At 36.1% G+C, this 25,177-nt stretch overlaps 1 long non-coding RNA gene and 1 other non-coding gene across 2 annotated transcripts in view; both read left to right on the top strand.

Moving 5' to 3' along the window:
• Positions 1-25,177, top strand: part of LOC120595511 (uncharacterized) — a 404,234-nt gene that overhangs the window by 304,020 nt on the left and 75,037 nt on the right. The gene's annotated exons all lie outside the window — the stretch shown is intronic.
• Positions 21,973-22,079, top strand: LOC120595916 (U6 spliceosomal RNA). Its single transcript, XR_005651028.1, has one exon. It is a non-coding gene; the product is annotated as a U6 spliceosomal RNA (small nuclear RNA).

Raw genomic sequence — 25,177 nt, 5'->3', positions numbered from 1 at the left:
TGGGAATAAAATTATAAGCCTAAAATAAATCCTTAGCGTTCAATTTGGTTTCTAAAATTAGATTTGGTTAAAATTTAATTTCACTAAACCAACTGTAAATAGAAACATTTTTATTAGGCATTTAAAAAACATTTAATGTAAGACTTTGATATGCTTGGGGAAGGAGAAAGTCATGTATCGATTTGAGACGCTGAAAATTTACAAGAGCGTTATAATATTTTTCTACAATAACAAAAATAATAAGAAGTTGCCATGAACTTTTTTATTATTAAACTTGTTGTCATTTATATAGCAGCATTCCTTAGTAAAAACCTTTTTAAAAATTGTTTAAAAGTGTCACTAGTAACCAGATAATGCTAGTGATCAAATACACTAATCTTTAAGCTGCCCATCAACTAGAAGTTCATCTGCCTCTCCCATGTTTTTCTTCCTAGGCCTAGCATAGTACCTGGGATATAGTAGTTGCACAATATTTGTTTAATACTTTCAATGAATAAATGTGTAAAAGAATATTGTCTTTTTTTAATTAATTTTTTAAAAATTTAGAAATTTAGAAATACTGAACATATTTGGGTCTACCTTTACCCAGATTTTTACTGTCTGGGTGCCACCTGTAAGTCAGGGGTATGAATGGAGTTATTACAGAGTCAAGGAGGAGAGATCAGGGATCAAACTAAGCCAAAAGAGGTCTGTCCAGCAGGTTACTGATAAAAATGCAGAGCTAAGAAAGAAAGAAGAAAGCCCTAAGAAGATTGCTAAATTTGGAAGGAAAAGGGCCAAGAGAAAATGACGAAGTGAGATAGTATCTTGAAATAATAGCCTGTGAGGTCAGTGCAATGGGGTTGGGAAATTAATTAATTGAGCAGCGAACAAGATGTGAATCTGTGCACGTCGACCCTGCAGTGTGCTCTTCCTTTTGCATGGAAGTGTCTACATCGTCCAAGGAATGGAAGAACTCCCAGTCACACCCGTCAAGCCAGACCAAACATCGCAGTCATTCTGTTTAATACTTCGATGGAGCAGAGTATTTCTGAAAGCAGGACACCACCCTCTCCTTGCCTGTGGCATTAGGGAAATAAGAATAGTCATTTTTTCAACCATAATCCTTTGTTCCCCACCTTCAATAGATCTATGGAAGCTACCGCTTAGAAGACTCATTAATACTAGACATAGCAGGCCTATTCATTTAAACCCAGAATGTCTTACACCATCTTAGACCTGCCAAACTAGTTTTCTCCTCCATTCGAAGGACAGAGTCTATTTAATACTATTTTTATTTAAATGCAATCTCTTATCATTTCCTTCACTTACCAAGTCTATAACACCTGGGCTTGAAAAACATGTAAGTCACACCTCCTTCGCAAAAAGACATTTGGCATATAAATAAGGGAACCAATGAATCAGTCAATGCATTCATGCATACACGAATGAATGAATGAATGAATGAATGAGTGAATAAATGAATGAATTCTTTTCAAATTTAGGGCAAGAGGTGACAAAGGTGACAAGTTATTTCAACATCTGTATTCTTTGCCTATTCATAGAAGACACAGTGCAGTTTCAAGAGTGATTATAGTGACATAAGGGAAAATAAAGTAGAAAAAATGGCAAGCTTTATTATGGCTTATTTGTGAAAGCAAGCTGTGATGACAGAGGGCCTAGATTGGAATACTAGCTCTGCCATCGACAAGTCGTGTGAACTCGTTAAATAGAGCTAACAATAGAGTCCTTCACCTTATAAGGTTTGGGGGAAGATTAAGTATCTTAGAGCAGTAGCTGGCACATAGGGTTTGCTAATATGTTAAGCATTATGAGGGCTAAAAGAATATAAGCCTCAGACTTAGTTTTCTAGTAGAAAAGAGGACATTTGGAAAGGTAAGGCATATAGCTCAGTCACAGAGAAAAAGTTAATTAAATATCTGTCTCAAGTACCCAGTGCCGTTCAGTGCTTGTGCCCAGGGTACACTTGTTTGTTCAAACACTGTCTGTTCGTTGGCTCCTGAATTAATTTCAAAGATTTCGGGTTTGACAGGGACCAGATCCTCTGGCACATGTCACATGTTCGTGCCACCTCAGGGTCTGTGATGCTATTTAATCGTGACTCAATCTCATGCAAAATCATCAACTCTTCTTATTTTCAATGGCTTTTTGGCGCAGTATGCACAGGAAGCCTGGTTAGAGCTGACTTCAGCAAACTGGCACTCACATCGGATATCCAGAAAGAGAAGTGACTGTCTTCCTTTAGTGCCACAACTTTAAAGAACGTGAACCACTAAGATGGGCTTCAAAATGATTTGCTTTGAAAGAGCTGCGGTTACAGCACCCTCACCTCTAAGACATAGACCGCTGCATTCCAGAGCTGCCCCCGAAGCTCATCTCTCCCCTCTAGGATCTGACTTGAGGCTGGAGATGCAGGGGGACTTTTGGCGGAGGGCAGAATACTCATGTCGGTCTTGTTTTTTGTCCATAAACCACATTTCTCAACCTATAAAAACACCAGGAAATGTTCTCATTTTAAGGTCTGGAGCATTTCAGCTCTAAATTAGAGGATTGGCATTCCTCTAGTGGATGTCAACACACACACACCACTAATACAGGCTTTAGGTTAAGACTTTTAAATGACATGTCCCTCTCTCTCCATGTCCTGTGTCTCCCTCCCACCACCCTCCACCCCCTCTTGGCCTTTTATTTGTTTACAAGCCTTGCATTTCAAGCCACTGAAGAACTCAGGTCTTTTTCACTTGAAAAGTGACTTTCCATTCAGGAAGGAAATTTGTAGGAACAAAAAGGCTTAGCCGAATCCCTACTAAATAGTTTCATGTCCCAGTGATTCAAGAAACTGGCACTCGAGTGATCCCTCGCATTATTCTCTGAATGCCGTGACCTATATGTCAAAGTGAGAGGATGCTTGGGGACGTTTCTTGTCTTTGAACAGCAATGCTCCAGGGACAAAGAGGTTCTTTTACTGGGCAGTAATGACGGCCACGAGGTGGGAGCCATAAACCAGGCAAGCCTGGGCAGTGTGCATGCTGACATTTTTCATTCCTAATATCCCACAAGTATTTCAGTTTCAACAGAGCCTCTGTGCAGATGAAAAGGAACTTTTTTGTTTCTTGATTTTGTTATATTATGTTTGAAAATTCCTACCAGCCTTCCAATTACCCATTTGAAGATAAACTGGCAAAACTATTTTCACCACCTTTACATCCTCCATTTTACAAGCAAAAAGAAACGTTAATATCAGCGTTGTTTCCTCTAGGTAAATGGAATCCACACTTTTTCCTTCCCCAAATTGCCACCCTTTTGCCTGTGGGGCTTCAAAATCGCAGCAGCTATTGTCCAGCCGGGCCTGCCCACAGCTGGGCCATGCTGATATGCAAGTAAGCAGATTAGGTCCCAGACATTAAAATTTTAAAGAATAAAAAATAAAAGGCAAGGCCAATTTTTGTAAACATGAGTGACCTATTCTGAAAGAAAAGAACAAACATTTTGCACAAAGACAGATTGAGGCGTGTGGGAGGCAAAATTGCCAAAGTCGGCAGGGGATGGATGTATGTACTGTAATTGACTTTAAAAAGCATACAGTGCCTTTTTTAACTGGGAGAAGAGTGTAGGATTATTTCATACCTTCGATAAGTTCACTGCTTATTTTTGTTATTGGTTGCCTGTTTTTTCCATCTAGTGAGAGTCTGCAAGACTTTTGTCCCTTTGCTTTCTCCACTCCCCTTCCCTCCCCACCATCAAGCACTCAACCTGCTTCCTTGGTGGAAAACTTCATTCAGAACCTTCTCCTCTCCTTCCTCCTCCTCCCTCTCTTCCTCCTTCTCCCTCCTTCCTTCTCCCTTCCTTTTTCCCCTTTCCCTTTCTCCCTCCTCCCCTCCCTTTCTCCCCTCCTTCCTTCCTTCCTCTTCCTTCCTTCTTCTTCCTTCCTTCCTTCCTCCTTCCTTCCTTCCTTCCTTTCCTTCCTTCCTTCCTTCTTTCCTTCCTTTTCTTCTCCTCTTCAAACATCTTTTTGAATATGTGCTATGTGACAGGCACTGGACTCAGTTCAAAGGAACGAGATCACCAAAAGTAATGGCACAGTCCCTTATCATTTCTAGGCTGCTTGGGAAGGTATATAAAATAGATAACTACGTACATAAATACACCAGTGTAACTACTATGAAAGCAAAATCTAGGGAGTTATAGGAGCACATACTGAAGATCACCTCATCATAGGTGTCTGAGAATTTTCCCTGAGGAATGGCGTTTAAGTGGACACATGAAGGTGAGAAAGTCCAATGAAGTATCACAGAATTTATGATACAGTTTGGTTTAGGATACCATACAAGTGCCAAAGATGAAAAAAATTCTATCGGGGAGAAGAGAAGTTTGGAGCTTTCTAGAGAAGGTTATATTTGAGATGAATATGAAATGATTAAAAGTACCTGAAATTAAAGCAAATTAAATGCACCAGAAAATAATATTGACTTCCATTTAACAGATTTACACTCCTGTACTGTACTTAAGATTTTCTTAACTTTTCTTTCTAATCTAATAGATTTTTCTTGGTTTTCACCAGTTAGTGCCTCTTTCTTTACTTTGTGAATTTAGAGTAAAATGAAGAAGTCACAACCAAAGTCATCTCTCTTTTTAATTTACTTATAATAATTCACAGCAATCCCTACTATGTTTTAAAAGTATCAGAAGAGAATAGTGATAATAATTATCAGTGAGAGTAGAAATATAGGCAAATTTTCTCTTTTTCACTTTGTTCCTGTGTTTTTCAAATATATATTCTTTTTTTAACCAAAAATTTTTGATTTTCATCTTTAAACTTTTTAGCGTTTATGAACAGTGTCATTATCAAGGCTTTTTCTATATTATTCAGGTCATCTGAAATTCACACTTCTTTAAGGCTAAGATATTAGATACAGATTTCTAATAGTTGAGGCTTCCTTTACATACCTCTTCTCTGAACTTTGTCCTCTGTTTAGTCAAATCTCTATCTCGGCCTAAAATTTCCACTCCCACGTCATCTCGAGCTGCCGTTCTGGAGTGATAGTCTTAATTGGGTAATAGTGTCATCTAAGTGACACTGTTATACAGATGGCTTTTCTCCCAGATTATAGTCCTGTCTGTATACAGATTTTTATTTTTGCCTTCACTTGTGTAATTTATATCCATCTTTTAAAAAAACAATTTTAGTTTTTACTTAACTGTAAAATTGAGTATTTGTCATTAAAATTAAGTTTCTGCTATAAAAATACATATTACATTTTAATTGTAAAAGTGATGAGAAGTTTTCTCAAACTACATTTAAAGCTTTTGCCAGGTGCTATTGCACTGGCTATGCCCTGCAGTACAAAGTGTCACGTTTGAGTAGCAATGACAATTCTTGTCTTATCCATAAGTTCACTGAGAAATTGTTCAAATTTTACTATAAAACATTTGCTGTATATTTTTCTTATTTAACAGAATAAGTGTGTTGTTACCTTCCATCCTGAGTTTTCTAAGAGTTTTTATCATGACTAGATTATAACTTTTTTGTCAAAATTTTTTACATTGAGATGATTGTATGTTTCCTCTTCTTTCCTCTGTAATATAGTAAATTGGCTCGATTTATTTTCAAATGTTAAATCACTGTTGCTTTCATGCAACAAACCTAATTGTGTTATGAAATACAACTCATTTCATATATCTCTTATTATTAGATTTGATTTTCTAATATTTGGTTTGAGTTTTTGCAGCTATGTTCACGAGGGAGAGATTAGCCTGTATTTTCATCTCTTGTTACGTTCTCTTAAGAGTCATTGGGAAATGTTTCTTCTTTTTTAAATCATTTGGTACAGGTGTATAAGATTAATGTTATCTCTTCCTTAAATGTTTGAAAAAATTTATCACTGAAATCATCTGAAACCATGGATAAGTAAACTGAGCCCTAGACAATAAAATTGTATGCCCAAAGTCACCCAGCAAATTAATGAGAAAATTAAAACAAGAGCCCAGGCTTCTAGGCTCCCAGTTTAGGGCTGTGCTCATGCTGGTTCTCATTTCAGTATTATTTTTAGTATGCTATTTATAATATTTGGTATTTGTTCTGAAAACAGAAGCCATTTGGATATCTGGAGTAAAATGCTGTTTAAGCTGTGGTATTAGACTCATTTTTTGTTGATAGTCTGGAGTAGGGAGAGTTAGAAAGATCATTTTCAGGAATTCAGGAAGTCCAAAGATAGCATGGAAGTCACCGCCAACGGTCTCAGTTTCCTGTAATACTGAGGCAGATTCTTAGAAGGAATCGGGAGCCATGAAACAAACCCCATGATTGCTCTGCCATGGCCTAGTTGATCACTGATAGCTGCTGCCATAGAGTAATAGCTTACTTCTCTTCTGCCGTACAGATCTTACGTGAGTGCCTCCCATTGGCTCACCTAGTAGAACACGTCTGCTCAAGGAGTCTGATAAATACCATTTCCCAGAATCAAACGCATGAGGAACAAGGAAGAGCTTAAAAGAGTGGTGATATTTCTAATCAACGACATATGGCATAGTATCAGAGTTTGAAATAAATATCATACCCCTTTTTTTCTTAATGTACTTTGCTAATGCCGTTGATGAAAGACAATAAGAAAAAATGGCCTTAGTATATTGTTAACTATTTAGTAAAAACTGCTTTTCCCTCTGAAACTCTTTTTTTCTTCTACTGACTCTTTCTAAGTTGCAGTTTCAGTGTTTTTTCCGCATAGATCAAGTAGTTGGTGACACGATCAAATCCGTCCTGTGTGCACAGGCACGTGTGTGCGTGCACAGGCTATTTGATCACATCAAATCACATTTTACAAGTATTTACATTGCTTTTACGTACTTGCAAAATGCAGCTTGAGTTTTTCTATATATTTAATAATTCCTCAAAGGTGGAACCTAATTGTTAATATGGCTATGCAAAGAAATTTAGAAATTTTGACACTTGAAAATCTCCATGAAATAATTTCATTTACATAGGAAAAACATATATTGCCATGTAACCTGTGTCAATAGAAATCATATGAACAGATATATACGTAAGAGATTACTAAATTTCAGGAGTGAAGAAGCTGGAAAAAGTCATGAACCTTCTTTCAGAAGGAAAATGTGTAGAGCTAAGTATAGATATAAATTTGCTTATGACATAGGAAAGGCAGATTTCCTAAAATCTAACTAATCATGGACTTCTTTAACCCGTTACTAAACCTTGATAACAAATACTGAAAAACTTTGACTAAAATAAACTGTAAATAATTTAACATTTTTCTAAATATTTCTGAAAAAAAAATTTGCTTTACTTTTTAAAATAAGTATCTCAATTCTCCATATTTTGTTTATGTAGAACAACTGCCTTTGTAAGATAATTTCTCCAACCACATATGCATAATAGTGTGCATAATAAGAGTAGTCACGATTTGGCGCTGTGTACTCTGTATTTTCATATTCATTATCTTGTCTAATCTTACGGTGATCCTATTATTTTTCTCTTTGTATAGATGATGGTAGTGAATTTCGAATGGGTTATGTAAGTCATTACTTTACACATCTCATCGGTGTTTGAATGCGGCTCTATTCTTGAGCTGTCTCAACCCAGAGCCCATGTTCTTGTCTATGAAGTGGACTTTGCCTCCCGGTGAAAAAAGTGACATGTGTAGAATAAGCTTTAGTAGAAAGAACACAGTATTTGAAGTCAGATAAACCTTGTTTTGATTACAAATTATGTGTACCTTGAGTTCACAAATCTTTATTTTACTTTTTTATTTTATTTTGTTTTATTTTACTGTATTTATCTTATCTTATTTTATTTTATTTTACTATTTTATTTTATTTTATTGTAGTAAGAACACAATGTGAAATCTCAACAAGTTTTTAAGTGCACAGTACAATATACAATATTGTTAGCTATAGGTATATGTTGTACATCAGTTCTCTAAAACTTATTCATCTTGCTTACCTGAAATTTATGCCCATTGGTTACCAATCAATAATCTCAGAGTCTTAATCTTTCTAAATTCAGACAGGGAAAATAATTTTAAAAATTACAGAACTCAGTGTATCTACAGTCAATTTGAAAATTTAGGATTTAAACAATCCCTTCTCCCCAATTCCTTTTTCAAACATGCTAGAGGGAGATGACACTTGAGGTGAAAGATAATACTGACACTTCTTTATATGGCTTAAAACCACATACATTATAATATCACAATTTCCAAAATGGTGTTCCACACACCTACAGTTTCTTGAAATAGTTATTGAAACATATTAATATTTCAACCTAAATAAAAACAGAAAATTCTGTATGTTAACTTTTTGGAGGAACACAATGTATAATTAAAAATTAAACTCATCTCTTAAAGAAACTGCTTTAATGTGTTTAACTCAGGCTTTTTTAAAACTGATTTTATCAAGGATTAAAACTAAATTTTTTAAATAAAAAACACCAGTTAGCATCTTTTCTGTTACTTCTGCAGAAGATATTTTGGTGAAAGGTGTTTTACACACCTCATTTGGGCTATGTGTCTACTTCAGAATAACTAAAATGGCAGTAACCTCATTTTTAAAATAGAAAACTTCAGGAATATGCTTCATAGATATTTTAAGGGCTAGCTAGGAAAGTTCATTATGAACAGCAGGTCCTCAGAAAAGACATACCCCATTATTGCTGCTTCTGGGTGATTTATAAGCAGTGCTTGGCTGGCTCAAGGAAAAGAATAAGACAGCTTGTGTTTGTGTCCACAGATGTATTTTGGTCACAGAGTCCAATAACCCATCCAGTATTGAATCACAAAAAGATGATTTTGTTTGGTTTTCATCTAAGTCTCCTGAGTTGCTATGATATTTTCTAGAAAATAATAAGAATTTTACTCTTAGAGATAGCTTTAGCCCCTTGTAAATCTTAAAAAAAACAAACAAAAAAACCCCCGAAAAACTAGATTATATTTTAATGCAAAATGTTGTTGGCATAGATATTTTGTATTTTGTAATTTTTATTCTGTTATTTTCACTTAACTGTGATTTCCTATAAAAAATATAATTTATATATTGCATTTAGGTATTTTATAATATTTTTTCTAGGCAATTCTTAAATTTCTTTTATTTTTATCTTTTTATGTTTTCCAAGCATTGCTAGTTTATGAGAATGGCCATAACAAAGCACCACAAAGGAGATGGCTTAAGCATCAGAAATGTATTGTCTTACTGTGGAGGCCAGAAGTCTGAGATGAAGAAGCCCGTAGGGCCATGCTTCCTCTGAAGGTGCTAAGAAAAGGGTCTGCTCCAGGCCTCTTTTCTGGCTTCTGGAAGTTCCTTGGCTTGTGGCAACATAAGTCCAATCTTCACATGACAGTCTCCCATGCGCATGTCTGTCTCTGCATCCATTTTTCTCCTTTTTGTAAAGATATCTGTCATATTGCATTAGGGCCCACCCAAAAGGCCTCATTTTAACTTGATTATCTGTATAAAGACCCTTTCTTCAAATAAGGTCACATTCTGAGCTACTGGGAGTTAATTTTTTTTTTTTTAGAAATAGGTATTTCAAGGCCTATATCACTTTAACAGCTTCACCTTTCTTTCCAAGAAACTCACGGTTAAGCTAATTAATTTGTTTAATCATGCATGAAATGTTTATGGAGCACCTCATGTATTCTAGGTGCCAGAATAAGTGTTGAAAATGGGGAGCAGAATCAGACTTTTTCTGCCCTCACACAGACTACAATCTAATTTTAATACAGATATGACTCATTATAGCAGACATAAATATGAAATGACAACTTTAATAAGAATGGGTACAGGGTGCTTTGTAAATTTATAATTGGGTAATTTGATTTATTCAGAGAGATCCACAAAACTTCCCAAAGGAAAGTTATAACTTAACTACTGAGTTAAGACCCCCAAAATGCAAAGATTATTAGATGAAGATGAGACAAAGAACATTTCAGATTGTGCAGAGAGCATGTGCAAAGACCCTGTGATGAGAAGGAGCATAGTCTAGGGTGTTTATAGTTGAGACAGAGGAATCTTGGTACAGATGAGAATGGAGAAACATGTAGAGAACAAATTACGCATAGCTATGTTAGCCATATTAAGAATTGTATCCTTTATTATCCAAACAATGGGAAACCATTGAAATATTTTACGCATGAACAGATTTGCATGCGGAAAAGATTATTCTAGCTGCAATGTGGACAATATACTAGAAAGACATGAGTAAATGTCAGTGAAATGTTGCCAAGAGAAATAATGGTAGCTTGTATCAGCATGATGGTGTTACAGTTGGAGAGAAGTGTAAAGACTTAAGATACATTTAGGATGTAAAATCAAAATTTCCACTTGATAATGGAAATGGAAATGTATTTGGGCACTGAAAGAGAAGAAGCTGTCAAGGGCGATTTAAATAAATCTCTTAGTCTTGTCTTTCGAGAAAATAGGAGGATGTAAGAGGTCTGAACTGGTTTGAGGGTGAAGACTTCTTGCTAAATTAAGAGGTTGTAGCTACAGTGGCCACATGGCTAGAGAGCAAGGTATGTGGTTCAATAAAAGAGCATGAGCATTAGAGACAAAAACAAAAGACTTGGGCTTACATTTTTTTTTTTTAATTCAAGATGGCATTGCAATGGGAAAAATGTTTTTAAAGGCTACTTATAGAAGCCTGTGATCTGATTTTGTAGAGAAAGTGAAGAATGAGTAATAGAATGTTTACGCTGCCAAAGTCAAGATGAATGTAGAAACTCCCTCACCATATTTAAGGAAGAAAGTCAATTTCTACAATTTCTATACATGATTGTTGTTATCTTTTGATCCAGAGTTAAAGCACCCAAACAATAGAAATTCAGAACTGAAAAGGGGACCAGATAGTCAACTCCTTATACATTGGAATGAAGGCTGTGGTAAGGAAGTACTAAAAGTCAGAAGTCTTATGCTCAGGTTTAATAACTTGCTCAAAGTTGCATAACTAGGAAATTCTGAGATAGAATTCTAATGCAGGTTTGTTTTTTTTCCCCTACTTCTTCATCCTTAGTGTCTAGTTTGGAATCTTGGATAGTGAACTTAAGCAATTTATCTTTTCAATTATTTTATCTGTAAAATTTGGAAAATAACCTCAGGATTTTGATGGGTATCAAATGAGACAATTAAGCGAACCCTTTTTAAGTTCAGAGGTATAGTCAGATATTAGGCATCATTGTTTTTGCTATTGTTATCAATTTCACATTGCTGATCATCTACCCTTAAACATATTTATAGTAATACAATCTTCAGAGTAACAATTGTATATCAGTAAATGGACGTATTACTCTAGTCAATCTCCCATTTGTTCAAGAAACAGATCTTAAGAATCATCCTGATTCTTTGCTTCATATCTCATATGGAATCTTTCAGCAATCTTGTCAACAGTACTTCCAAAGTACATCCTAATTCCATCTTCTTCCACTTAACATTCTTACCAATCTAGTGTCAGCCACTGCCATGTCTTATCCAGATTACTGTACTAGCGTCACATTTGGTCTCTTCTCTTTTCCTCAGCTATCTAAGCTTTAGTCACACTACCTTTCTTACTGTCTCTCTAACATATTAAGCATCTTTCATTGCACGAAGACCTAAGCATAGCTGACATATTGCCTTTCAGGCAGACCCACCCCTAACATTTGTTGGGCTTAGGGTAAGAGAATAAGTGGAAATCACAAACTTCGTGTCTAAATGACCAGCTAACAAGCTAAAAAGAATGTGTGTTATATCATGTTATATCCTCCAAATATGTCCTTACAACAAAGAAATTAAATTGCATATATGTAAAGCCGGAGGGTTTATGTGATTGCAAGTGGGCAAAATATCAGATAATTGAATCTAAAGTAAGTATTATTTCACGTCTCAGTGTTCTGGTTGAAAGACTGGTGATGTTTAGATGAGTAATAGAATAAAAGCATACATAGTTTATAAACTATTATATGATAATTTCATGAATTTAATTTTCTTGCCTTCACTTTAGCAATGTTGTTTATTGTATTGTAATCAATATGTTTGTACAATTTGGAATGTATTCACAATAATGATCAAAAGGATCAAAAATAAAATTTAATAGACTGGAAGTATTCTACATTTGAATATATTTGAAATACATATTTGCATATATTTTTGTCAAAAATTATAAATTTAAATATAAAAATCAATTATATTGTTATGTTTTCAAAAAGCTATTTTTAACTTTAAAATTATCTATTAAAATTAGAAAAGACATAAGGCAAATAACTAATGACTCAATTAAAATAAAAATTATATAACATTTAAATACATTTTATATAAATATTTATATACTTAAATAAATTTACATCTTTAAATAAGTATTAAATTTATATATTTAAAATAAATATTAATAACAATAAAATGTGACTTTTTTAATGCTAGAGTTCAAAAACTCTCTAGATCTCAATGTAAAAAAATTGGTATAAGACTTCATGTTTTAGTTACATCTAGATCTACTATAGATAGATATAGATATAAATACATATATATATATATACATAAATATGCACATATAACATGTATATATGTGTGTGTGTATATACATATACATAAATATATAACATATATGTTTATTGCAGATACGATCTTGACTTGCAAATACCTCCAGAAACCAAATTAGAAGACAAATGACAAGAAAATGGACCTATGGTAGTATCAGGAAATAATTCTTTCTGTGCAAGAATTTATGCATTCGTTTTAACTGAAAAAAATGTGTCCATTTTTCAACTTAAGCCATTTGGCTCCTCAGACCCTCTATGGACACAAAAGTGTTCACTTCTGAAATCAGCAGTGGAGAGTGCTAAACCTTTACTGTCTTTTCTTGAGAACATAAGGCAAAGGGAGGTGAAGAAGACTTTTCCTGGGACCTGAATGCCATGAGTCATGAGGGTAGGTGTTTAAGGTTAAAGCCAATACCATACCTGCAATGATGGATGCGAAGCGACTAACGCACCTGTGTTTTGTAGCGATGTGTGTGTGTGTGTGTGTGTGTGTGTGTGTGTGTGTGTGTGTGTGTTGTGATACATGGGTCCGTTAAAGCACAGAGCCTAGATCTAAATTACTATAGTCAAACCATAGTACCTCCCTGACTTTCAGTATGACTACAACAGCTTCTCTCACTGTCTCTTCCTATCACCCACTTTTCTATATAGTACTTCTCAGTGTCCGAAATTACCTTACAGTTTTCTCATTTTATAATCTGACTCCTTTCAATAAAATGTGAGAGTAGTGAGGAAGAATTTTTTTTATTGTAGCTCACCAAAGTAACTTTGATGATAAACTAGAGCTTGGCACATAGTAGGCTCTCAATAAATATTTATCGAATGAAGACATAAACTATATATTTAACTCTGCTAATTGGACATTAGACTGTGCCTCTAAAATGAATCATTTTTTTTCGCTTAAATATGCTCTTCCCTTTTTCCCAGTTTTGAAATGTCATTTCTCACAAATATAGCCTTTTATTCTTGTGAAATTGATGTGAGAGTGAAATATGAAACAAGCCATTGTTCCTAGAAATAAGGGGATGTGAAATTGTCAAAATATGCTATGGAGGGCATTGTGCAACAGTTTTCTTCCTGATACATATATTACAAAATTTTACTCATTAAAATTAATTTTGAAAATTAAAGTTGAAAGTGTTCTTTATAAGTTCAAATCAGTAAAATTTTAAAATGAACATTTTGCTTTATTCTTCAAAAGTAAAACTCTTAGTCCTCAACATATTAATTTTGTTTCCCTAAGACATCACAAAATTCTTAGAACAGTACGATGAATTTCATTCAGTGAGACCACAGATTCAAAAGCTGTGATCATTTGAACAAAAATGTGTCAGAATTTACCTTCATATTTATCTATGAAAGAGGAGTTTGCCAAGGTATAATACTGTCAAGATTCTGTCAAACAGGAGGTTTTGAAAAACAACTGATATCACACACTTAATAGCGACTTGTACAGTGAGCTAATATTCTTAATTCCATGATTCTTATCTATTTCCAGTACAAATCTGTTCAGGCCACATCTGGAAAATTTAGTCATTAGTCTCTGTTATTGTTTCTGTCCGAGAGTAATAACAAATTCTTAAGTCAGAAAGTCTTGTCATACAATCTAAGCCATATATTCAACTTTGCCCCTCCACACACACGCACAGAGTGGGTTTTTTTCTTTGTGAAAAATGATTGTTTATCTCCTTAGAAAATTTTATATTACAAGAGAAAATGTGTTATTTCCAGAAATCATGAGAGTTCAACTTTTGGGGAGTACTCTCTCAGCTTTTTTAGTAATTAGGTAAATAGAAAAGACATGATTAAAAGAAGAGCTTTAATGTTTTAAAAAGACACAGGCATAATATACTCACACAAATATATACAGAAATAGACACATGCAGAATTACTTTTTTATCAAATTATCTAGTAATAATTTTCACGAAAGTTATGGCCCTGTTTCTCAAGAATAGACCCATATCTAAAACAAAAAATTAAAAATTAACTAAGATCCTGATATATAGCGTACCTGACTAAAATTATAATATAAATGAACACATGCCTATGCTAAATATTTAAGCCAACAGCTAAACATAATTTGCTGAAAGCTGGATTTGAAATATTAGGGAGAACTCTCTTACATTTTTGTTCTCGATGTTTATGAAGTGCCACCCATTTCCATCTCCTTTAGTTTTATACCTACTACCCCCAATGCATATATAAACCCAAACTTAGAGAAAATTCAAGAATATAAGTTATTTACAACTTTTATTTTCTTGGCCCACCAGAGGCAAAGTGTCACCAAGAGACTGAATTTGATCTTATTTTTATATATTTCCCTTTAGAGCTGTCCGATTAGTCATATATTAAGAACATTGTGTGACAAATATAATGCTAAGTGCTAAAGAAACAAAAGTGACGTCTTTCCTGATTTTAAGGAGCTCGCACTATAGTGGGCTTTAAAAATATATAAATAAATACTTAGCATAGTAGTAACATATATATATATATACATATATATATATATGTATGAAAATGGATTTTCTACTTTACTTAAATGTCTTCACAAACTTTAGTTGTTTAGATACCATCTTGCTGATATTTGCTCTTTTTGAATATATGAACTATTACGTATTTATTACTTTTCCATAGATTTAGCCATCATTTCCCCCTAATTCTTGAAAAAGGAGCATTTTATAACACCTGTTTATGAAAATCTGTATCTTTTGCCACAAAGGAAGGTAACCTTAAAAATAAATGCCACAAGTACTGGCTAAATGTTGTCACCAGCCAAGTCTTGGGGTCTGAGACCTGCTCTCTCTAGCTTAGAAAAAGGAGGTTATCAATGTCAAAGAAGGGTTGAAGACTTCTGTCATCACACTGGATGTCCCGACTTGATCTAGAGTTTGAAAGGAAGGAATCATTTTCTCACTATGTAATTTAATACTACTTTTCTTTTTTGTTTTTTTGTCTCTATTTTCCCCGCCCCACCATCTTCCTATTGGTTTCTCAAACATTTTCTAGAATTTCATTTTGATTTGTCCGTAGTGTTTTTGAGTGTATATTTTACACTCGAAGTAGTATAACTTTTGAGTGGTTGTACTGGATGTTATGTTATGTTAATTACATTAATAGCTGATCACAGTCTGTGCCATCATTTCATCGCTTTCTGTAAACTATAGAAGTCTTACTTCCCTTTACTTCCCTGTACTCTCCTGCATTCATAAAAATAATTTTCTTAAGTGTATTTTCTACATACATTTAGAATCACATCAGACAGTATTATAATGTTTGCTTCAACTGGCATAATTTAGAAAACATAACTTAGAAAATTCTAGGATAGAAGCAAAGTCTATTGTATTTACGATATTTTTGTTTACTGTTTCTTTCTTTCCTCCAAAGGTTTTTTAATTTTTTTTCCTACCTTCCTTTCATTATTCTTTTTGGACAAGTCTACTGGTGACAAATTCAATTAGTTTTTCTTCATCTGAGAATATCTTGATTTTCCATTCATTCCTGAAGGACGTTTTCACTGGATCTAAGATTTTTTTCATCACTTGAAAAATTTGTACTCTTTCTTTCCAGCCTCCATGTTTTCTGATGAGAAACTGACTGTCATTCTAATTATTTTGTCCTATATAAAAGGTACCACTTTCTTCTGACTGCAATCAAGATTTTTCTGGCTTTAGTTTTCAGAAGCATAATGTATATAAGCATGGATTTCTTTGATTTTTATCCTGTATGGAGTTTGCTTCTTAAGTCTGTAGATTTATGTATCTTGCCAAATTGGGGAAATTTTCAGGCATTATTTCATTGAGTACTTTTTCAGCTGTTCACCCTTTCTCCTTTCCTGCTGAGACTCCAAAGACATGAATGTTATGTGTCTTTTGTTATAGTCCATGGGTCCCTGAGGTTCTGTTCATTTTCTTTTCAGTCTATTTTCTTTCCATGATTTAGATTGGGTAATTTCTGTTCTGTTTTCCAGTTCCCCAGTTCTTTCCTCTGTTTCTTCTATTTTGTTGTGGAACCCAGACGCTGATATTTGTATTTTAGTTATTGAATATTTTAGTTCTAATATTTCCCTTTGGTTCTTCTTTAATCGGCTTCTTTGCTGAGGATTACATTTTTTTTTAATTGTCTCAAGCATGTTTATAATTGCTTGTTGAAGCATTTTTATAATGGCTGTTTAAACTCTTTGTCACATAATTTTAACATCTGTGTCATTTCTAAGTTGGCACTATTGTCTTTTTTTTTTTCATTCAACTTGAGGTCCTCCTGGTTCTTAGTATGCTAATTTTTAATTGAAATCAGGAAATTTTTATATTATATTATGAGACTCTGGATCTCATTTAAACCTGTTTTACCTGGCACTTTCTGATATTGTCCCAGCTATGGAAAGGGGGGTGCCACATTATTACTTCCAGGTGGAGACAGAAATCCAGATTCCTCACTCAGCCTCACACAGGAGGAGGAGAATTACTCATTACTGCTGGTTGGGGATTTGAATTTCTGTTACTCATATGGCCTCCATTGACACCACAGCAGTGGGTGCCTCATTACCACTGGGTGTTAGTGACAGTCACGACTCTTTCCTAGGCTTCACTTGATACCATCTCCATGGCTATGTGGAGGGGTCCCTCCAGACTGAGAGGTGAGGGTGGAAGTTCAGTTTCCCCACTAGTCCTGACTGATACTCCCTTCTCAGCCTTCTCCGAAGCCACCAGGAGGAGGCGTTGAGATGCCTTATTACATCCACACAAGACTAGAAGTCTAAGTTCTCCATTCTGCCATTGCTGCTGTAGGCGGAAGTACGTCCAGAGTTTTTTTCTATGGTATTTGGCTGGAGTTGAGTGGCTATTGTCTAAATGTTCTCTGTCTTGCTAAAGCTGTCTCTTTCCACGTTCTTTGACTAAAGAGAGAAAACTTTTGTCAAGGCTTCTTTTCTCTCCATAACCCTTCGTAGGTTAACGGTTGTCTTAATGTGCTCAAGTTGGTGTAAAAGAATAGATTCAGTGCCTTATAAACAACATACATTTATTTATCACAATTCTAGAGACTGGAAAATCCAAGGTCAAGATGTTGGCAGGTAAGAATCTGATGAGAGCCTGCTTCCTGGTTCATAGATGGCTGTCTTCTGTCTGTCCTCACATGGCGGAAGGGGCAAGGGATCTCTCTGGACTCTCTTTGATAAGGGTCCTAATCCCATTCATGAGGGCTCTAACTTCATGACCTGATCATCTCCCAAAGCCCCCACCTCCTAAATCATCACATTGCGGGGTAAGATTTCAGTATACGAACTTTGGGAGGACACAGACATTCAGTTTATAATACCAGGTTCTTTGGGTCCAAGTGTTGGATACATGAGGCAAATATAAAACCCAGGGAACTCACCATCATGTCAGAGTCCTAGGCAGGTTGTCATCTTCTCTCCACCTTTCAGAATCTTCTTGTGTTTGTGTTTATATAATGTCCAGGAATTTTAGTTGTATTTTGTAACATGGATAGGAAAGGTACATCTACTCCACCTTCCTAGGCAGAAGTCCAATTCAATATTATTGAATACCCTGTTATATACCATCTAAAATTATTTTAAATACCACTAGTACATGCATTTCTGATTTGAACATATTTGCCTAAACTCTTTAATATTATTTATTCTCACCCATCACACCTTTTAAAGGAGTATAGCAGTAGGACCTACTTTAATTGAATTGATTTTCTAAGCCTGTAGAATAGCATCGTGAAACGTATACTGCATTTAGTGCCAGAGAACCTGGTTTTTTGTTTCATTTCTACCATTTACTAGGGTGTCTAGAAGAATTCATTTAACTACCCTATGAATTAAATTCTTCTTCTGTGAAGTGGTAGTATAAATATCTCCTTCCCTGTAGATTTTTTGTGATATTGAAGTGTGAGAACATATATAGAGACATAATGTCCTAGGAACATAATAGGTGCTTAGTAAATGTTTATGGAATCTGATGTCTTCAGAGTGCACTACTTAGCTGGCACTTTCCCCTTGAATAAATGAGATTACTTTTACTATAATTTCTGGAAAGAAAGGTAAGATGGTCTAAGTTGGAGTGGGGATAGGCTAGAAAGTAGAACTGAATATGTTAAATAATTTTTGTGGCTAGCTGCATCAGCAAAAAAAAAATGGAGATAACCTCACTCTACCAGTTCTAGCAGTCATATTAAACTGATAAGCTGTGAAAATACAGTCTTGGTGGCTTAAAACATCAAAGATTTATTTTTCACTCACTTATTTTTTGCTATATATCAGGAAGACTCCCTAAGGAAACTGTTTCTCATGGGCTGGCTTAGGTTTATACCTCCATTTCAACACCAGCTACCACACGTTGCCAGACGTTGCTGTCTGCTCAAAAGTAACTCACATCACATATACTTAAATTTCATTGGTCAAAAAAAGTCACATGACCTGATCTCAAGAGGCAGGGAATTGCAGTCTTTTTCTGTGAATAAAAGGGGAGGAGAATCATACATATTGGTGAGCATCATCAATGCCTATCACATTAACCTTCCTTGCTGTACCATTGAGGGATAAAAATAAATAATGTGTATATAGCACTATATGGCAGATACCATAGCTCACTCCTCTTTTTCTTGTTAACAAGAAATAGGATTTATTCAGGTATAGAATGGGTATATACTTTAGGAGAGACAAGAATTCTCTTTTGCTCCTGGAGTTAGATCTTGATTAATCTTCCAATCATGGTAATTATTTCTCCTGGCTAATGAGTAATGAGGGACTTCTGCAGATATCTAGAAAGCATTTGTTGCCTTTAAAAATGAATATGTAAACAAAATATGCACTCTTCTTTCCTTTTTCCTTTCTTAGTTATGATGACCTGAAACTAGGAGTTGTGGCATTCACTTTGTGATCATGCGTGGGCTAGCCTAGGGCAAAGTCTGTGGTGCTGAGAATGGCAAATCAGAGAGATGTTAGGAACCTCAGTCCTTGATGACACTGTTGAATCACTGAGTTAATTGACACTGTATAGTGACCATGTTACTACAAAAGATCACAATTTCTTCAGTGTTTGTGTCACTTTGGGCTATGTCTTCTCTTATTTGGACAGAGTTTGGAGCATCTCAAATTATTATGCATATGTAAAAATTATAAAACTATTGAATATATATGATATATATACATATACAATATCAAAAAGTTTTAGAAATAATATATGGAGATATGTTGTTTCCTCAATCTTGTTTCAAATGATAAAAAGGAAATTGTATCATAACCTCATCTCCTCATTTTTATGACTGCAGTAATTTCCTCTCCCCAGAGCTAAACACTTTCATGAAAATTGATGGTATTTAGTAAAGGAAAAGTCCACTGATAGGTCTGCTGTTATGGAGTATGCAAATCCAGAGAAATCCTATCACAGAGATCTGTTGTTGACTGATTAGCAAGTCGTAACATCATTGTGTAAAATAAAGGAGTAAGTTGTTTTATGCAGATCCCCAAGGCCTAAATCTTCTGGCACCACTAACTGCTAGTGTTCCTCCCTCAAACATTAGTTTTAACCTTCAGAAGGTTGCTAACTCACACTGGGTGAGCATTGACATACAACTGGAATGGTGTGTGAGGTCAGTAATGCACTTTTAATCATTTTGGAATTTAATTTCAAAGCTAAAGCCTCAATTAAGGGGATTAAAGGTAACTAAAGCATGATTTAAATCATCTTTCCTTATACTCCCCTAATAGAAGTAGAATCATTTTTATGTCAGGGTCTTTAAAAATCCACTCAGAGAAGCGCTGATCAATTCTTTATTATTTATCAGACATTTTGGGGGGCAGAATTCTCAGTGCTATAAGCAGACAGAATCAAGAGACCTGTCCTAGTCTTCAGGGAAGTCACAAACAGCCCACCAGAAAATGTAGAGAATGATACAAAAAGAGAAATGACAAGTATCTCAGGAGTAGAGTAAATAAGAGAAAAGGACGTGTCTAATCTAGGGACAATTTACATGGGCAAATTAAGAATTGTGCAGGAAGTGACCTTGAAATGGTTCATGAAGAAATGACTGAATTTAAACATAAGGAGTCACAGACATAGAGAATTTTAGCTTCACAACACAATTAAAAACAAAAGATTATGTTTGAATCGACATAGATTTTGCAACCTGGCTTTGCTCTTAGTAACTGGACTTTAGAAAATGAGTTCATCACTTTGAGTCTGTTTCTTCACCTTTAAAATAGGTATAATAATATTCATCATAGGATGAATATTAGAAGGATTTATTAGAAGAATTAAATTCTATGACCCATGTAAAGGTACAAGTGTCTGATTTAGTTTTTATCTGCACTATATTAACTATTATTATTATGAGTTGCATTCAAGTTTTTCTGAAGAGGTGACATTTGAGATGGGTTACTGAAGGAATTGTAACAAATGAAAATGTGGTGAGGGACATTATGGGTGGCTAAGCAACATATTTGAAGACCCAAAAAATTCAAAACACAGGAACCAGGGAGTGGTCTTTCGGAGAAGAGCATAAAATGAAGGAGAAATGGAAAAAATGGAAAGCAAAGCATAAAATGCAGGTGTGACTCCAAGATGGGATCTGGGAGAACCAAAGTTTCAATCAAGATGTCAAGATATCACATTGGTCAGCTGGTTGTATTATCATCCTAGAACCATATGGAAAGAAAGACTAAACAGTCTAACGGTGAGACACAGGAGAATAGCTATAGTTGTTCCGCATCACTGGAGCAACCTTCTCACTATGAACTTATTTTCTAAGGATTGCCAGTATAGAAGAAAATTCAGAGCTCTGTGGTCACAAACATCTGAGTGTGTTTAAGAGAACTTTGTGAACATGAGAGGTTGTGTTTTAAGTGCTGTACTGCAAATGTATGACACACATGCCGAGACTTCCTTGTCCACCCACCGCCTCGAGATCCACCCAAGGACACGGAGACAACGTCACTAAGTGTTCCTTACAGGTTGGGTCTTTCTGAACTTCCTTATAGACTTAATATTCTACGCAGCTTCCAAGACAGCCACTAGTATTTAGTTGGAGTTGAAACCAAGTTATATCTTTGTTTTGGTTTCTTGCTGGATTGTTAGACCTCGAATATACTAAGAAATGGCAAAATTAAAATATCTGAGTTGTGATACTGAAGACCAGGCAGAGATATGTGGCAGAAGGGTAATTCAGAGGGATTTGAAGTTTGACTTGATTCACCGTTGCTGGCTTTGAAGATGGCGATAAGGGGCCATGAGCCAAAGTATGCAGGTAGCTTCTAGAAGATGGGAATGACCCTCAAACAACAATCAGCAAAGAATTGGAACCTTAGTCCCACAACTATGTGAAACAATTCTTCAAACAACATGAATTAGTTTAGAAGTGGATTTATTCACGGAACTTCCAGAAAGGAGTACAGCTCTGCCAAAACCTTGACTTCAGCCTCATGAGACTCTAAGTAAAGAACTGGTTGGTGCTCACTTCGGCAGCGCACATCATAAAATTGGAACAATGCAGAGAAGATTAGCATGGCCCCTGTGCAAGCATGACACACAAATCCGTAAAGCATATTGTTTCTAAAACAAACAATAAAGATTCTTTTATTTCTTTATAAAAAAAAAAACCAGACCTATGTTATGCCTAGAATTTCACCTTCAGAAATTGAGATAATAAATTAGCATCATTGTAAGCCTGTAAGTGTGTGGTAATTTGTTCCAGCAGCCATAGAAAACTAATGTACAATTCATTGAAACTCTAGAAAATTTGTCCTAACTACCGAGTACAATGAGAAACACCCGACTCCAGTACCCTCACACTACAGCGGGCAAGGGAGCACTCACCGAGCATTTGGAAAATATGGGTCTCCTCCCATACAAAGTACAGATTGATGTATATGAACGTTAGATGGGGCCATAAGAGTCTTTCCTGTAACTGAAGCTTCATGACAGCTGCAATTTCTTGGTATAAAATTCCCCGTGTCAGCTCTGAAGGAATGGGAAGCAGGAAACAAAGGAAGTAGAAAACCTAATTAGTAAGATTAATTGTGATAAAATCCACAGCTAATTTTCTGCTCTTAGTAGCTACGGATGATAAAGATACAGTGCGTGGAACCACAGATAAATCCCCACCTTCATGAGAATTCTATAACAGGTGTTGCCCAGCCTGGGGATACAAGAGCATGGAAGATGGGGTAGGGTAGGAAGAGCTAAGAATAATAAGCCTGTGGCTCATTTCCGCTGGCTGGATGGCTAGGTTGTGAGAACTCCAGCTGGCTTCCTCTTCTAGCCGCCTCCCACATTTTCAGCACTTTCTGCTCGTGCTAGATCACTGAGGGATAGAGACTAATAGACTTCCCTTTGAAGCTGATGTCAGATGCAGCAGGCGCATGCACACATGTCCTGGCTTGTGCTCTTTCATTATCAACGGTCATCACATTTATTGAACATTCGCAACATGGCAGGCACTTTGTTAGCATTATCTCGTTCCGTGCTCACAATAACGCCCTGTGAGATAAGTGGTAGTATTACTCCATTTTACAGATGAAGAAACTGAGGTTTCCAGAGGTTAAATCGCTTGCTCAAGGTCTCAAACTAGGAAGTGGCGATTGACCCCTAGAAGTCTGACTTCAGAGTCCATATTCTTTATCTCATACCATATTTTCTCCTTGCACAGATGTCCCAAATACTCTAAAGTGACATCCAAGGACTCTTCTGCTTTTGACCCGAGCCTGAGTACCAAGTGGAGAAAGTGCCACAACCTCGAGGAGGTGAACGGCCCTTAAGCTCCTGAGCCGTGCTGAGTCACAGCCCCTGGCACATGCTTCGTCTGTACCAGCGGAGGGCCATGAGCACACATTCGGTTCCCAGAACCCCAGGGATCCAGCTCTGCTGGCAGCCCTCTACTCCGACCTGGGGCCCTGTCCTGACATCTCTTCTGCCCAGCCTCCTTCCCTTTCTCTCAGAGGGAGGGTCTCGCTTTCTTTGCGGTGTTGCTTTTGGACGCTGCCCGTAGCAGGACTCTTGGCTCCATGCACCTTCCCCCTGCTGCTCCTTCGCACAGACTGGTCCAGCTCCTCGGAACCAGAGCTCCGTTCCATGTCTTACGTTCCCGGCTCATAGCTTGTTGGGAAGACAGTGTGAACAGCCCTTGAACCTGCCAAACATTCTCTCCACCATCCCACAGCCTCCCAATACATGATACTGCTCCCCAACCTGAAACCTCAGATGATATTAATTTACTCTCAGTTGGATCCTACAGCAAATACTCTTGTTTTGAAACCAGCTCGCTCAACCACTTCTCCCACTTCAGAGGTGTCTCTGGAAATGTGTTCACTGATGTTTCATCTGCCTCAGCCACCTGGGTTTCTCTGCCTTGCTCACACTTCCCTCGCCCGTATGGAGCATTTTATTTTCCGCGACCACAGCGCATGCTCCGGCTAGAATGTCACTGCGCTCCGCCCACACTACAGCCCTTCTTTTTTAGCCCAATCTGGGACTTTAAAACAATCATTTCTTTAAAAAGTAATAGACACACATGGTAAAAAGTAAAAACAGGACAAAAGGAGTTTTCATGAATGACGTTCTTCCCTCTCTATTTGGCCAAAGAAGCACCGTTAACTCTTCTTGCTCTGGCCGTTTAGAAATTTTCTCTGCAGATATGCAGGCGTAGGCACACACACGTGTGTGGGCATGTGTGTGTGATACGTGTGTACACATATTACACATGTACCCTTCGATTTTAAATAAAGCATATTATATACAATATACAATATTTTATGGTTTTTTCCTTGTATTGAGATATTAACTTATCAGCATATACAGAAACACCACCTTGTTTTTTTAACAGCTACACGATAAGCATTATTTACCTAGTTGTACCTTAGTTTTTCCAACCAATCCCATTTTAACAGACATTTTAGTTGTTTCCTGTTTTGTTACTATAGCATTAGTATAATGAATATAGATGTATATATGTGTGCATATATACATATAATGTCTCTAGTCTTCCAATTCTCACTTTTCTTTATATTATTATAAATGTATCTAATTGTATTTATGTCTTAATTTACTTATTCATACTCTGTTTTCCCCCACTAACCTATAATCTCTTTAAGGATGGGAACTTTATTTTTATTGCTGTATCTCTGGCACCTAAAATAGTGTCTGGAACATAGATTATTTAGTAATTTTTGAATAAATGAATCAGTGAAGAGACATTTTCTTGCACATTTAGAGTATATTTGTGGGATAAAGTCCTCAAAGTAGAGATGCGAATTTAAAACATTTACTGGTATTGCCAACTGTTCCTAAAAGTAGATTTACCAATATATTGTTCACCAAGATTATTTGATAGGCTTCTCCAACCATATTGGCTGTTCTGTACCTAACATAGTAAGTTCAGAGCCCTTTTTCTCAGCCTACAGCTGAATCTCTTAGGTCTAGGGTCTTTCAGCCATGTGGACACCCCAGATTGAACTTCAAATCCCTATTTAACTTCCTCCACACATGCCCTTGGCCTTCCTTTGGGCCTATGGTTTCCTGACACAGTCACTGTCAGGACTACAGAGTCAGGGAAGATGACCACATAGGCTAGGACACAGGCTCTGGCTTTTGGGGCAGGGAACCCTAGGGTCCCTCATTCTTGGAGCATTATATAAAGGGATATATACCTGAGGCAGG

Source organism: Pteropus medius, unplaced genomic scaffold (assembly GCF_902729225.1).
Source record: "Pteropus medius unplaced genomic scaffold, Ma_sr-lr_union100, whole genome shotgun sequence".
NCBI classification, from domain to species: domain Eukaryota; kingdom Metazoa; phylum Chordata; class Mammalia; order Chiroptera; family Pteropodidae; genus Pteropus; species Pteropus medius.
Note: the sequence above shows the minus strand (reverse complement) of the source record. Positions and strands in the feature narration are given on the sequence as shown.